Source organism: Cnephaeus nilssonii (assembly GCF_951640355.1).
Source record: "Cnephaeus nilssonii genome assembly, chromosome: 1".
Lineage (NCBI taxonomy): Eukaryota > Metazoa > Chordata > Mammalia > Chiroptera > Vespertilionidae > Cnephaeus > Cnephaeus nilssonii.
This window is the reverse complement of record NC_137072.1, coordinates 27,919,662-27,932,560: the sequence shown is the minus strand read 5'-3', so window position 1 is coordinate 27,932,560 and position 12,899 is coordinate 27,919,662. Positions and strand designations below refer to the sequence as shown.

The following is a 12,899-nucleotide window of genomic DNA, read 5'->3' as shown; positions in this document are numbered from 1 at the left end:
AGACTGCATCAGTGAGCTAGAAGACAAAGTAGGAAAAAATACCCAAGCAGAGCAGCATCTAGAAAAAAAGCTTAAAAAACAAGAGGAGAGCCTAAGGGAACTTTGGGACAACACAAAACAAAACAACATCCAAATAATAGGGGTGCCAGAAGTAGAGGAAACTGAGCAAGGAATAGAAAACCTGTTTGAAGAAATAATGAAAGAAAGCTTCCCTGATATAGGGAAGAAAAAACTCACACAAGTCCAAGAAGCTCACAGAGTCCCAAACAAAATGAACCCCAAAAGACCGACGCCAAGGCACATTATAATTAAATTGGCAAACACCAACGACAAAGTAAGAGTCTTAAAAGCAGCCAGAGAGAGACAGAAAGTTACCTACAAATGATCCCCCATCAGACTAGTGACTGATTTCTCAACCGAAACACATCAGGCCAGAAGGGAATGGAATGAAATATACAAAGTCATGCAAAGGAAGGGTCTGAATCCAAGAATACTATACCCAGCAAGGCTGTCAATCAAAATTGAGGGTGAAATCAGGAGCTTCACAGACAAAAAAAGGACTAAGGGAGTTTATCACCACCAAACCAGCAATGCAAGAAATGCTAAAGGGTCTACTGTAAAAAGAAGAAATAGGAAGCAAAGAAGGAATGCAGGCATAAAAAATAAAAATGGTGACAAACAAGTACCTATCAATAATAACTTTAAATGTAAATGGATTAAATGCCCCAATCAAAAGACATAGGGTAGTTGATTGGATAAGAAAACATGACCCATATATCTGCTCTCTACAGGAAACCCACCTCAGAAAAAAAAGGACTCACACAGACTGATAGTGAAGGGATGGGAAAAGGTATTTGAGGCAAATGGAAATGAAAAAAAGGCTGGGGTAGCAATACTTATATCTGACAAATTAGATCTCAAAGTGAAGGACATAACAAGAGATAAGGAAGGCCACTTCATAATACTAAAGGGAGCAACCCAACAAGATATAACTGGTAAATATATATGCACCCAATACAGGAGCACCCAAATACATAAAAAAAACTTCTGGAGGATATCAAGCGAGATATTGACAGCAATACAGTCATAGTAGGGGACTTTAATACCCCACCAACACCACTAGACAAATCCTCTAAACAAAAAATCAGCAAAGAAATATCAATCCTAAATGATACACTAGATCAGATGGAATTAATTGACATCTTCAGAACATTTCACCCCAAAGCCACAGAATATACATTCTTCTCAAGTGCACATGGGTCATTTTCAAAGATAGACCATATGTTGGGGCACAGGCAAAGTCTCTTCACATTCAAGAAGATACAAGTCATATCAAGCATCTTCTCAGATCACAATGGCATAAAACTGGAAATCAACTACAATAAAAACAATAAAAAAAATCAAACACCTGGAGGCTAAATAGCATGCTATTAAACAATGACTGGGTTATCAGAGAGATCAAAGAAGAAATAAAAAGCATCATGGCAACAAACAACAATGAAAACACAACAATCCAAAATCTATGGGACACAGTGAAAGCAGTCTTAAGAGGGAAGTTCATAGCTGTACAGGCCTACCTTAAAAAACAAGAAACAATGGTAATAAATTATCTAACCCTACAACTCAAAGAGGTAGAAAGAGAGCAACAAGAAAAGCCCAGCGTAAGCAGAAGGAAGGAAACAATAAAGATCAGAGCAGAGATAAATGGCATAGAGACCAAAAAAAAAAAAAAAAACAATACAAAAGATCAACAAAACCAAGAGCTGGTTCTTTGAAAGGATAAACAAGATTGATGAACCTGTAGCCAGGCTCACCAAGAAGCAAAGAGAGAGGACCCAAATAAACAAAATCAGAAATGAAAGAGGTGAAGTAACAACTGATCCCACAGAAATACAAACGATTATGAAAAAATGCTATGAACAAATCTATTCCAACAAAATGGACAACCTAGATGAAATGGACATATTCTTAGAAAAATACAAGCTCCTAAAACTCAACCAAGAAGAATCAAAAAACCTCAAAAGGCCAATAACTACCGAAGAAATTGAAACAGCGATCAAAATCTTCCAGCAAACAAAAGCCCTGGTCCGGACGGCTTTACAGGGGAGTTCTACCAAGCATTCAAAGAAGAACTAAAACCTATCTTCCTCAGACTATTCCAAAAAAATTAAAGAGGAAGGCACACTTCCAACCTCTTTCTATGAAGCCAGCATTACCCTAATCCCAAAACCAGATAAAGACACCACAAAAAAAGAAAACTACAGGCCAATATCCTTGATGAACATAGATGCTAAAATCCTCAACAAAATTCTAGCAAATCGAATTCAGCAATACATTAGAAAGATCATACACCATGACCAAGTGGGATTTATTCCGGGGATGCAAGGATGGTACAATATCTGCAAATCAATAAATGTGATGCATCACATAAACAAACTGAAAGACAAAAATCACATAATAATATCAATTGTTGCAGAAAAAAGCATTTTACAAAATCCAACACCCTTTCTTGATAAAAACTCTCAGCAAAGTGGGAATAGAGGGATCATACCTCAACATAATAAAAGCCCTAAATGACAAACCTACAACCAACATCATACTCAATGGGCAAAAACTAAACCCATTTCCCCTAAGAACAGGAACAAGACAAGGATGCCCACTTTCACCACTCCTGTTCACCATAGTCATAGAAGTACTAGCCATAGTGGTCAGACAAGAAGAAGAAATAAAAGGCATCCAAATTGGAAAAGAATAAGTAAAACTGTCCTTATTCGCAGATGACATGATACTATGTATAGAAAACCCCAAAGACTCCATCAAAAAACTACTTGACCTAATAAATGAATTTGGCAATGTAGCAGGACACAAAATCAACACCCAGAAATTTATGGCCTTTTTATACACCAATAAAGAACTAATAGAAAGAGAAATGAAAAAAATCTCATTTACCATTGCACCAAAAAAAATTAATACCTAGGAATAAACTTAACCAAGGACATAAAAGACCTGTACTCAGAAAACTACAGTACATTGAAAAAAAGATGGAGGAAGACATAAACAAATGGAAGAACATACCAAGTTCATAGATTGGTAGAATCAACATTATTAAAATGTCCATACTACCTAAAGCAATCTATAGATTCAATGCAATACCTATTAAAATACCAATGGCATATTTCAAAGATCTAGAACAAACTCTACAAAAATTCATCTAGAATAAAAAGAGGCCCTGAATAGCCTCAGCTATCCTGAGAAAGAAGAACAAAGTTGGAGGGATCACAATACCAGACATCAAGCTATATTACCAAGCCATGGTTCTCAAAACTGCCTGGTACTGGCACAAGAACAGATATATAGACCAATGGAACAGAATAGAGAACCCAGAAACTGACCCAAGCCATTATAGTCAATTATTATTTGACAAAGGAGGCAAGAGCATACAATGGAGTGAAAACAGTCTCTTTAATAAATGGTGCTGGGAAATTTGGTCAAATGCAAAAAAAATGAAACTAGATCACCAACTTAAACCATATACAAAAACAAACTCAAAATGGCTAAAGGACTTGAATGTAAGATGGGAAACCATAAGAATCCTCCAAGATTCCATAGGCAGCAAAATTGCAGACATATGTTGTAGCAATGTCTTTACAGACACAGATCCTAGGGCAAGAAAGACTAAGGAGAAAATAAACCAATGGGACTACATCAAAATAAAAAGCTTCTGCATGGCAAAAGAAACCATCAACAAAACAACAAGAAAGCCCACTGTATTGGAGAACATATTTGCCAATGTTATCTCTGATAAGAGTTTAATCTCCAACATTTACAGGGAACTCATACAATTTAACAAAAGGAAGATAAACAATCCAAAAAAAAAAATGGGCAAAGGATCTAAATAGACACTTTTCAAAAGAGGACATTCAGAAAGCCAAGAGGCATATGAAAACATACTCAAAGTCATTAATCATCCGAGATATGCAAATCAAAAGAACAATGAGGTAACACCTCACGCCTGTCAGAATGTCTATCATCAACAAATCAACAAACAAGTGCTGGAGAGGATGCAGAGAAAAAGGAACCCTCCTTCACTGCTGGTGGGAATGCCAACTGGTGCAGCCACTGTGGAAAACAGTATGGAGTTTCCTCAAAAATTTAAAAATTGAACTGCCATTTGACCCAGTAATACCACTTCTGGGAATATATCCCAAGAAAACAGAAACACCAATCAGAAAGGATATATGCATCCCTATGTTCATAGCAGCACAATGTACAATAGCTAAGATTTGGAAACAGCCTAAATGCCCATCAGCAGATGAGTGGATTAGGAAACTATGGTACATCTACACAATGGAATACTACACTGCTATAAAAAAAGAAGGAATTCTTACCATTTGCAACAGCATGGATGGAACTGGAGAGCATTATGCTAAGCGAAATAAGCCAGTCAGTGAAAGAAAAATACCACACGATCTCACTCATTTATTGCTAGTAAAAAACATTATAACCTGATGAACAAAAAGATAAATACAGAGGCAGAGAAGCATCAAACAGACTGTCAAATTACAGCGGGAAGGCTGGTGAGGGTGGGGGTGAGTAAGAGATCAACAGGACTTGTATGCATGCATATAAGCATAACCAATGGACGCAAGACACTGGGTGGGTGGGGTGAGGGCATGTGCGGGGGGGTAGGGGAGGCTGGGAGAAGGTCAATGGGGGAGAAAAAGGAGACAGACATATGTACTACTATTTGTAATACTTTAAACAATAAAAAAATTATTTTCCTTAAAATTTTACAATTGTTCCCTATGACCTTTAGTATAAAATCCAAAATTCTCAATAAGGCATACAAAATGTTTATGTTCTGTCTGCCTATCACTCAACCCCATCCCCCATCAGATCCTTCCTTGCAATCATACAGCCACAGTGAAGTTCTTCCTAAAATACAATGACCTGCCTTGTCTGGGCAATTCCCACTTATTCTTCAAGATTTAATTTATGTGTCACCTCCTCTGATTAGGAGCCCACTGTTTATTTCTGTTTAAGTACTTGCTATATCATTCTTATTCTGTTTTTCTATATTCCCAACTAAATTAGGGGTTACTTGAGAAATGGTCATTCTCTTTCATTTCTATATTCCCCTCAAAAAGTAAACGAGTGCTTGGCTCTTAGTAAGTGCTCAATAAATATATGTTGAATAAATGAATGTCTTCAAGTTGGGAATGCGGGTCAAGGTTAGATCTAACAAAGAATAATGGACTCAGTATCTGAACCTTCTTCCCAAGTCTAAAGAATTCCTTTACATCTCAGTGGGAAGCAAAGCCTACCTCCCACTTTTGATGCGGAAAATATCAATAGCTCTATCTCAGTTTTTCCTATAGCTATAGCAAAGGCTCTACTTTGACTTCCTCCCTCAAGACTTTGAATAGGAAGCTAGCAGCTAAAGATAGTTGGGACTGAAAACAGTGGCCATTAGGCAAATGTGCATTCTGGACCAGCAACAGCACTGGTGCTACTAGCAGCATCCAGTGTCCAGAGCTGGTAGAATCAGAGGAGCAAGTACGGCATCTATTCTAGCCAAGACCATAGAACTGTCTTCACAGGAACAGTCTGCCATACAGTATAGGGTGTTGTTCCAGACTGTGACGCCCAGAGCCTAATCTTTCAGCCTCCTGGTGACTATAAACTACACAGCTATCCTTTGATCAATTTTATTTCAATCAACCAGAATTAATTTCTGCTGCTTGCAACTACAAACTCTGATTGGTACCTAGAAATTTCAAAGGTAAAGCAATTAACCAAGATGCAGCACAAAGAAAACCAGGTAAAATTCCAGGGGCACCAAAGCCTCAGCAGTCCCAATGGGACCATATGACCTACTTGCTCAAGTGCCAGCTGGCCTGGATTTTACCCTCTCCTTCCTAAAAGCAAGGTATAAAAATAGACCTGATTATACCTTTGGCATCTAGAGTAACTTTCCTTTAAAAAAGGGGAAAATCCTAATGCCACGTGTTCTGCGGTATGCTCAGAGTTCAGCACCAGGTGAGACCTTTTAAAGGACTGCAAGAGAACTAGAGTTTGGCTCCAGCCAGCCTTTCTGGGACGATGAATCGTTGAGATGGAATGACTGTGTCTGTAAGCCAGGGAATATTGCCATTCAAAAGAAGCAAAAGTCCAGATCATGTGACCTACCAGCCTCTGGAAGCCAGTTTGTCTGATGACTTGGAACAGGAGTGACACTCAGAGGGGTAGCTGGTGACTGGAAAGCCTTTCCCTGCTCACATGATCTAATGCATTGTTTGCTCAGCGCCCCTCAATGAGATCCTCGTATTTTTTTTGCATTCCCCTGTTACCCCACTTCCCATCTCAATCAACCTGGCTTCTGAGATATTAGTGCCCCATTTCTCCTTCCTGGTGAAAATCTACTCTGTAAAGCAAAGCTAGACTGAGTTCATCTAAGTAAAATGTATATCCTCTCTAATAAAATGGTAATATGCAAATTAACCATCACTCCGCTACATAAGCCATGCCCACCAGCCAAGCCACGCCCACCAGCCAATCAGGATGAGTATGCAAATTAACCCCAATCCAAGATGGCTACAGCCACAGAGAGCAAGGTTTCCCAGGTAACAGAGCAAGCCAAACTTTCTGATAGCCGTTGCAGGCCTAAGCCTCCACTCAAGCTACAAAGTTTCAATTATAGAAGGTAAACAAATTCAAACAAATGGCGGCAGAATGGAGCTTGAGAGAGCAGGCCAGGGTTGCCGCCGTCAACAGGGGAAGCAAAGCTTTCCGCACACCCTGGCCGGGCCCACCCGCTTAAGGCAACAAAGTTTCAATTGTAGAAGGTGAATTAACTGCCACAGAAATGGCTGCCGGAGCCCCAGGCTTGGCTCTGCTCCAGGCTACAAAGTTTCAATTGTAGAAGGAAAATAAATTCCAGATACCAGGGCCTCCCCTTGGGTTGCCAGGGGGCGTGGCCGGCCTGCAAACCACCACAGGCCCCTCGCTCAGACCGCCCCACACCCCAAGGGAACCCCCACCCTTATCTGTGATACCCTTCAGGGCAAACCAGCTGGCCCCCACCCGTGCACCAGGCCTCTATCCTATCTAATAAAAGAATAATATACAGATCGATCATCATTGCAACACACAATATAGCTGCCCCCATGTGGTCAAAGATCCTGCCCCCATGTGGACACAAGATGGCCACCACAAGATGGCCAGCAGGAGAGGGCAGTTGGGAGGCACCCGGCCTGCAAGGGAGGGCAGTTGTGAGGGACCAGGCCTGCAAGGGAGGGCAGTTGGAGGTGATCAACCCTGCAGGAGAGGGCAGTTAGGGGTGACCAGGCTGGCAGAGGAGGGAAGTTGGGGGCAAACAGGCTGGCAGGGGAGCAGTTAAGCATCAACCAGGCTGGCAGCAGAGTGGTTAGGGGGTGATCAGGCTGGCAGGCAGAAGCAGTTAGGGGCAATCAGGAAGGCAGGAATGCGAGCAGTTGGGAGCCAGCCGTCCTGGATTGTGAGAGGGATGTCCGACTGCCCGTTTAGGCCCGATCCCACCAGGATCGGGCCTAAACGGGCAGTCGGACATCCCTCCAGGAGTCCCAGATTGGAGAGGGTACAGGCTGGGCTGAGGGACAACCCCCTGCCGTGCACGAATTTCGTGCACCAGGCTTCTAGTATTTCATATAATAATTTCCCCTGGTGCCAGCATCATTACTCTCTAGCCAAATGAATAATGTACTGGCCGTTTTAGAACTGAGGCATGGCCAAAGTTCACATGCCAGTCATAGTGAGGTCGTCAGAGACATGAAGTGAGTCAGAAGGATAGTAGTTGCTATATGCCAGGATTGCTCTATTTGCATAATTTCTCACCATTGGCCTCTTAAATCTCAGGGAGCAGAGGCACCATCAACTCCCCCCCCCCCCCCCCCCCCCGCCACCACCACCACAATAATATTCTTTCTACTATTTTGCTGTAGTGACTAAAATCATCAGCAGTCATGTCTTTGAGATACGGCATAGTTCCAAAACCACTTTATGACAATGCAAATGTGTTATGGAGAGATCATTAGCAGCCATGAACACAACCCCAGCTAGTAAACCTAGAGGGAATGAAACCTAAGATAAAGAAGAAGGAAGGGGAAAAAAATGGTCTAATCCCACCATGGAAGCCAGTCATGGCTGAAGCACCTTAGTGATAGTGCTGAGAAGCTGGGGCAATTGGAAACTCAGAAAGATGGGAGTGACCAGCTCATAGGGAAAACACCTAGGAGAAAACCACCTGGAGGCAGGAGAACAATTTGGAGGCAAGGCCTGAATAAAAACCTATTGGCAGCATCTCCAAGGCCTTTCTTATGAAAGCCAATTGCACTCCTTCACGAATGGTTTCTAAATGCATCTTCCCAGACAACTACTGACCATGGTCTGAGCCACGTCTTGGGACATAGGACATCTGTGGAAACCAAGGGAGCATAAGTATCATAATGGAAAGATATAAAAATGACATTTGCTGGGAAAGCATTTTTAAAGCCATCGAAAATGAGAACATTCAGGTCTATGAAAAGTGCAGGCATAGTACATGCCTTTTGCTGATAGTGTGCCAGAGATCTCATGAACCTACAAGACCCAGAAGCTGGTCCTTAGACCCAGGCAGTCAGAGCCTCTACCTGCAGCACTTTGCTCTAGAGATTCTCACTCTATCAGTTCTGGGCCAGGAGATAGGCCCACCTCCTTTTTCCAGGCATCGCTTTCCAGACTGCACCAATCTCCCTTCCAGACCATGCTCCAGGTACTTGGGACCCAAAAATTCCCCGACCTAACCATGCCAGATGGAGCCTTCTTCCTCAGGTCTGCATTCCTGGAGGGACTACATGGCAGATGTGTGCACCTATCGTCAGGAAGAAGGTTCAGAGGGTGGCTCTTTGGGGTGGAATGGCCAGCATTGGGACCTGCAGGCTGAGGTGTACAGACATGTGCTAAAGTACAAAGCAGAATCAGGGATGGCACAAAGAGGGAGCTTGGCCTCAGGCTTTTTTTTTTTTAAATCATTGCTCCAAACCTGCAAATATCAGGAGCAGTCTGCCCAGCGCATTATTTCTAAGTCAGCACATCTGTTAAGGGTTTGGCCCCATAGGCTTTGGGACATCTGCCAGATAATGAGAAGGCGGAGCACAATAGGCCCCAGCTGGCCGATGGGGTGTGTACATCTGCTCCCTTCCTTCCTCATTAGGACCCCCTGGGAAAGGTTGAATCCCAACACAAAGATCCCACCTCCAGCCTTCCCAAACAAGAGGTGGTTCCAAAGCAAACTCACAAGTGTGGGTTTTTAAAGACACTCATTTACTATTAAAACTAGAGGACATTTTGGGAAACCATTCGGTTTTTATATAATTTCTGACATGTCGGCCTTAGTCCTTCAAGGGGCTGAGTACAGCTTGTCCTCTGTGACTCTCTTCGAGCTTATCAGTTAAGGACGGGGAACTTCCCCTGAAAAGGGAATGCTGAACAAGTCTGGGAAGCCAAGCGTTGGGCAGAGTTCCTAACGGAAGCAGGTAGAGTGGAGTAACCTGATAGGCTAACCCTTGAAAAATGTGGGAAGTACTTGGGGATGTCTGTAGACCATCCCCAGATGCCCCTGAAGTTGTCCCTCTGCCCTGGTCTCCGGCTGTGAGAGCTGCAGAGATGAGTAGGCAAAGAAGCGTCGGGTTGTAACATACCCAGACTGAAGTCTACCTGCTCTGAGCTCCCACCTCCACCTCCAAAGAAGGGGAAGGGTTGTGAACAGTACCAGAAAGCTTTCCTTAGTGGTTGTGAAGGCAAGGAGGTTGTGAAAAGAGTGAAAGGAATCAGGAAAGAGATGGAATCCACAGCTTCTCTCTTGCTCTGGATTCCAAATATTTTTTTTTAAATACCGACCAGTCTCCCTCTTTTGATATTTACTGGGCCAGGGTGGATTTTTCCATTTCAAGCTGATGTCATTCCTGGCCTGCAGGTTTCCCAATATCCCGTCTGCTGTTGCCGCTGACTCCTGCAGACACTGACCCATTCACTCTGGTCTGAGAGGGCATCCTTCCTTCCTGTTTTTGCTGCAGTCTGGAAAGTGATGCCTGGAAAAAGAAACTCAACCTGTCACCTATCAAATCTCTATGATGTCAGAGTTTCTTCCTTTTTTCTCCTCACTCATCTCCTCAAAGGTGGCTTTCTGAACCACCCTGGCACAGAGCCCAGGGAAGGGACAGAATGCCTGGAAGGGATCCTGCTTTACACTCAAAAGTTTGCTTTTCCCATTCCACTTGCAAAAAGTTCAGACTAGAATTTTCCTTCCTCTTCAGGGCCAAGTCTAGATGCAAAGGCATATAGCTTCTAGTAAACCTTGGTTGTTAATAAGAAGAGTTTGGTATAGAATATAAACAGCCAATTCAAATTCCAGTATGGAATAGGAACTAAATTTCTACCATGGTGTATAATCTTCTCATGTATGTGAGGACCTCATGTGTGTGACAGTATCTGTTGATTGTAAGATGAGGTGGATAAGGCTCCTGTAATTTTAGCCATTCAAATATAATATTGTATAAAAGAAAATGTAAACATGGGCAATTTTTATCAGCCTAAGTATAATTTTAATAAATGTTCCCTAGGCACAAAGTTTCATGTTCAAAAGCTATTATGAGATTATTGAAAGAGTACTAATAAAAAGAGTGGTAACAGATGTCTCTGTATGCACATGCACATGCACATGCACGCGTGTACACACACACACACTCCCCAACATACATACACTAAGCTTTTATGACCACCCTTTTCCTGACAAACCAAGCTCTACTATTCACTCCTAACCAGGATGGCAACAGGAACTAGAAGTTCAAAGTGGGAGTAGAAAGCACCATTATATTGAAGATATGGAGATCAGACTGAAAAACAAGTTCTCTTCCTGGTCTCCACACCTTAATCTCACAAAGGGCTTCCTCAGACTTTGATGATTGGGCAAGATACACTGTATATGGAAGGAACTTCTAGATTTACTGAGAGTCATTGTAATTATTTAATACTGACTTAATGGTAAACTAGAGTTATTATCTGGTTTTCCTCATATCCATATTATATTTACTGTGTGTGGATGAGTAGAAGGAAAATGAGAGGAAAAAATGAATATTTAAATGAGTGACATTTTGTTTATTTCAACTTTTTACTTTACATCTAGTCTCCAATGACAAAGAGAATTTTTACTGCTTTTCAAAGAAGGAGAAAAGTATGCTTACTTTTGATAATCAAAGAGAGTATTTTGTGAATTGTTTTCCAAATTTTCAATATCCTCCTTACCCGTAATGGCTAAAAAAGATTTACTTTGAAATCAACTAACAAATTTTTCACATAAAAAAATTTTTTTTCTTTTTTTTATTGTTTAAAGTATTACAAATAGTAGTACATATGTCTCCTTTTTTCCCCCCCAATTGACCTTCCCCCAGCCTCCCCTACCCCCCAGCACATGCCCTCACCCGCTCCCAGTGTCTTGCGTCCATTGATTATGCTTATATGCATGCATACAAGTCCTGTTGATCTCATACCTCCCCCCTAACCCCCCAACCCTCCCCAGCCTTCCGCTGTAATTTAACAGTCTGTTCAATACTTCTCTGCCTCTGTATCTATTTTTGTTCATCAGTTTATAATGTTCTTTATTATCCATAAATGAATGAGATCATGTAGTATTTTTCTTTCACTGACTGGCTTATTTTACTTAGCATAATGCTCTCCAGTTCCATCCATGCTGTTGCAAATGGTAAGAATTCCTTCTTTTTTATAGCAGCTTTTTTTTTTATTCCTTCTTTTCCATTGTGTAGATGTACCACAGTTTTTTAAGCCACTCATCTGCTGATGGGCATTTAGGCTGTTTCCAAATCTTAGCTATAGTGAATTGTGCTGCTATGAATATAGGGATGCATATATCCTTTCTGATTGGTGTTTCTGTTTTCTTGGGATATATTCCTAGAAGTGGTATTACTGGGTCAAATGGCAGTTCAATTTTTAAATTTTTGAGGAAACTCCATACTGTTTTCCACAGTGGCTGCACCAGTCGGCATTCCCACCAGCAGTGAAGAAGAGTTCCTTTTTCTCAGAATTCTCTCCAGCACTTGTCGTTTGTTGATTTGTTGATGATAGCCATTCTGACAGGTGTGAGATGATACCTCATTGTTGTTTTGATTTGCATCTCTCGGATGATTAGTGATTTTGAGCATGTTTTCATATGTCTCTTGGCTTTCTGAATGTCCTCTTTCGAAAAGTGTCTATTTAGGTCATTTGCCCATTTTTTGATTGGGTTGTTTACCTTCCTTTTGTTAAGTTGTATGAGTTCCCTGTAAATGTTGGAGATTAAACCCTTATTGGAGATAACATTGGCAAATGTGTTCTCCCATGCAGTGGGCTTTCTTGTTGTTTTGTTGATGGTTTCTTTTGCTGTGCAGAAGCTTTTTATTTTGATATAGTCCCATTGGTTTATTTTCTCCTTAGTTTCCATTGCCCTAGGAGCTGTATCATTAAATATATTGCTACTACATATGTCTGCTATTTTGCTGCCTTTGGCTTCTTCTAAGATTTTTATGGTTTCCCATCTTATGTTTAAGTCCTTTATCCATTTTGAGTTTATTTTTGTGTATGGTGTAAGTTAGTTTCATTTTTTTGCAAGTATCTGTCTAGTTTTCCCAACACCATTTATTGATGAGACTGTCTTGACTCCATTGCATGCTCTTGCCTCCTTTGTCAAATATTAATTGCAAAAAAAAAAAATTTTAAACCCAAGTAATTCCTGAAATATATATGTATGTGTCATTAAGCCTCTTGTGAAGCCCCTTCCCCAATAAACATCAAAGCACTATGAGTAGGATAGCCTCGAGCTCAGCTCCAGA

General features: G+C 41.3%; 1 protein-coding gene and 1 pseudogene across 2 annotated transcripts in view; both read right to left on the bottom strand.

Moving 5' to 3' along the window:
• FAM107B (family with sequence similarity 107 member B) overlaps window positions 1–12,899 on the bottom strand; it is a gene marked incomplete at its 5' end in the record, with an annotated part of 259,485 nt that overhangs the window by 210,510 nt on the left and 36,076 nt on the right. The gene's annotated exons all lie outside the window — the stretch shown is intronic.
• The window catches only part of LOC307102131 (transmembrane emp24 domain-containing protein 10-like), a 105,557-nt pseudogene that overhangs the window by 62,342 nt on the left and 30,316 nt on the right, over window positions 1–12,899 (bottom strand). The gene's annotated exons all lie outside the window — the stretch shown is intronic.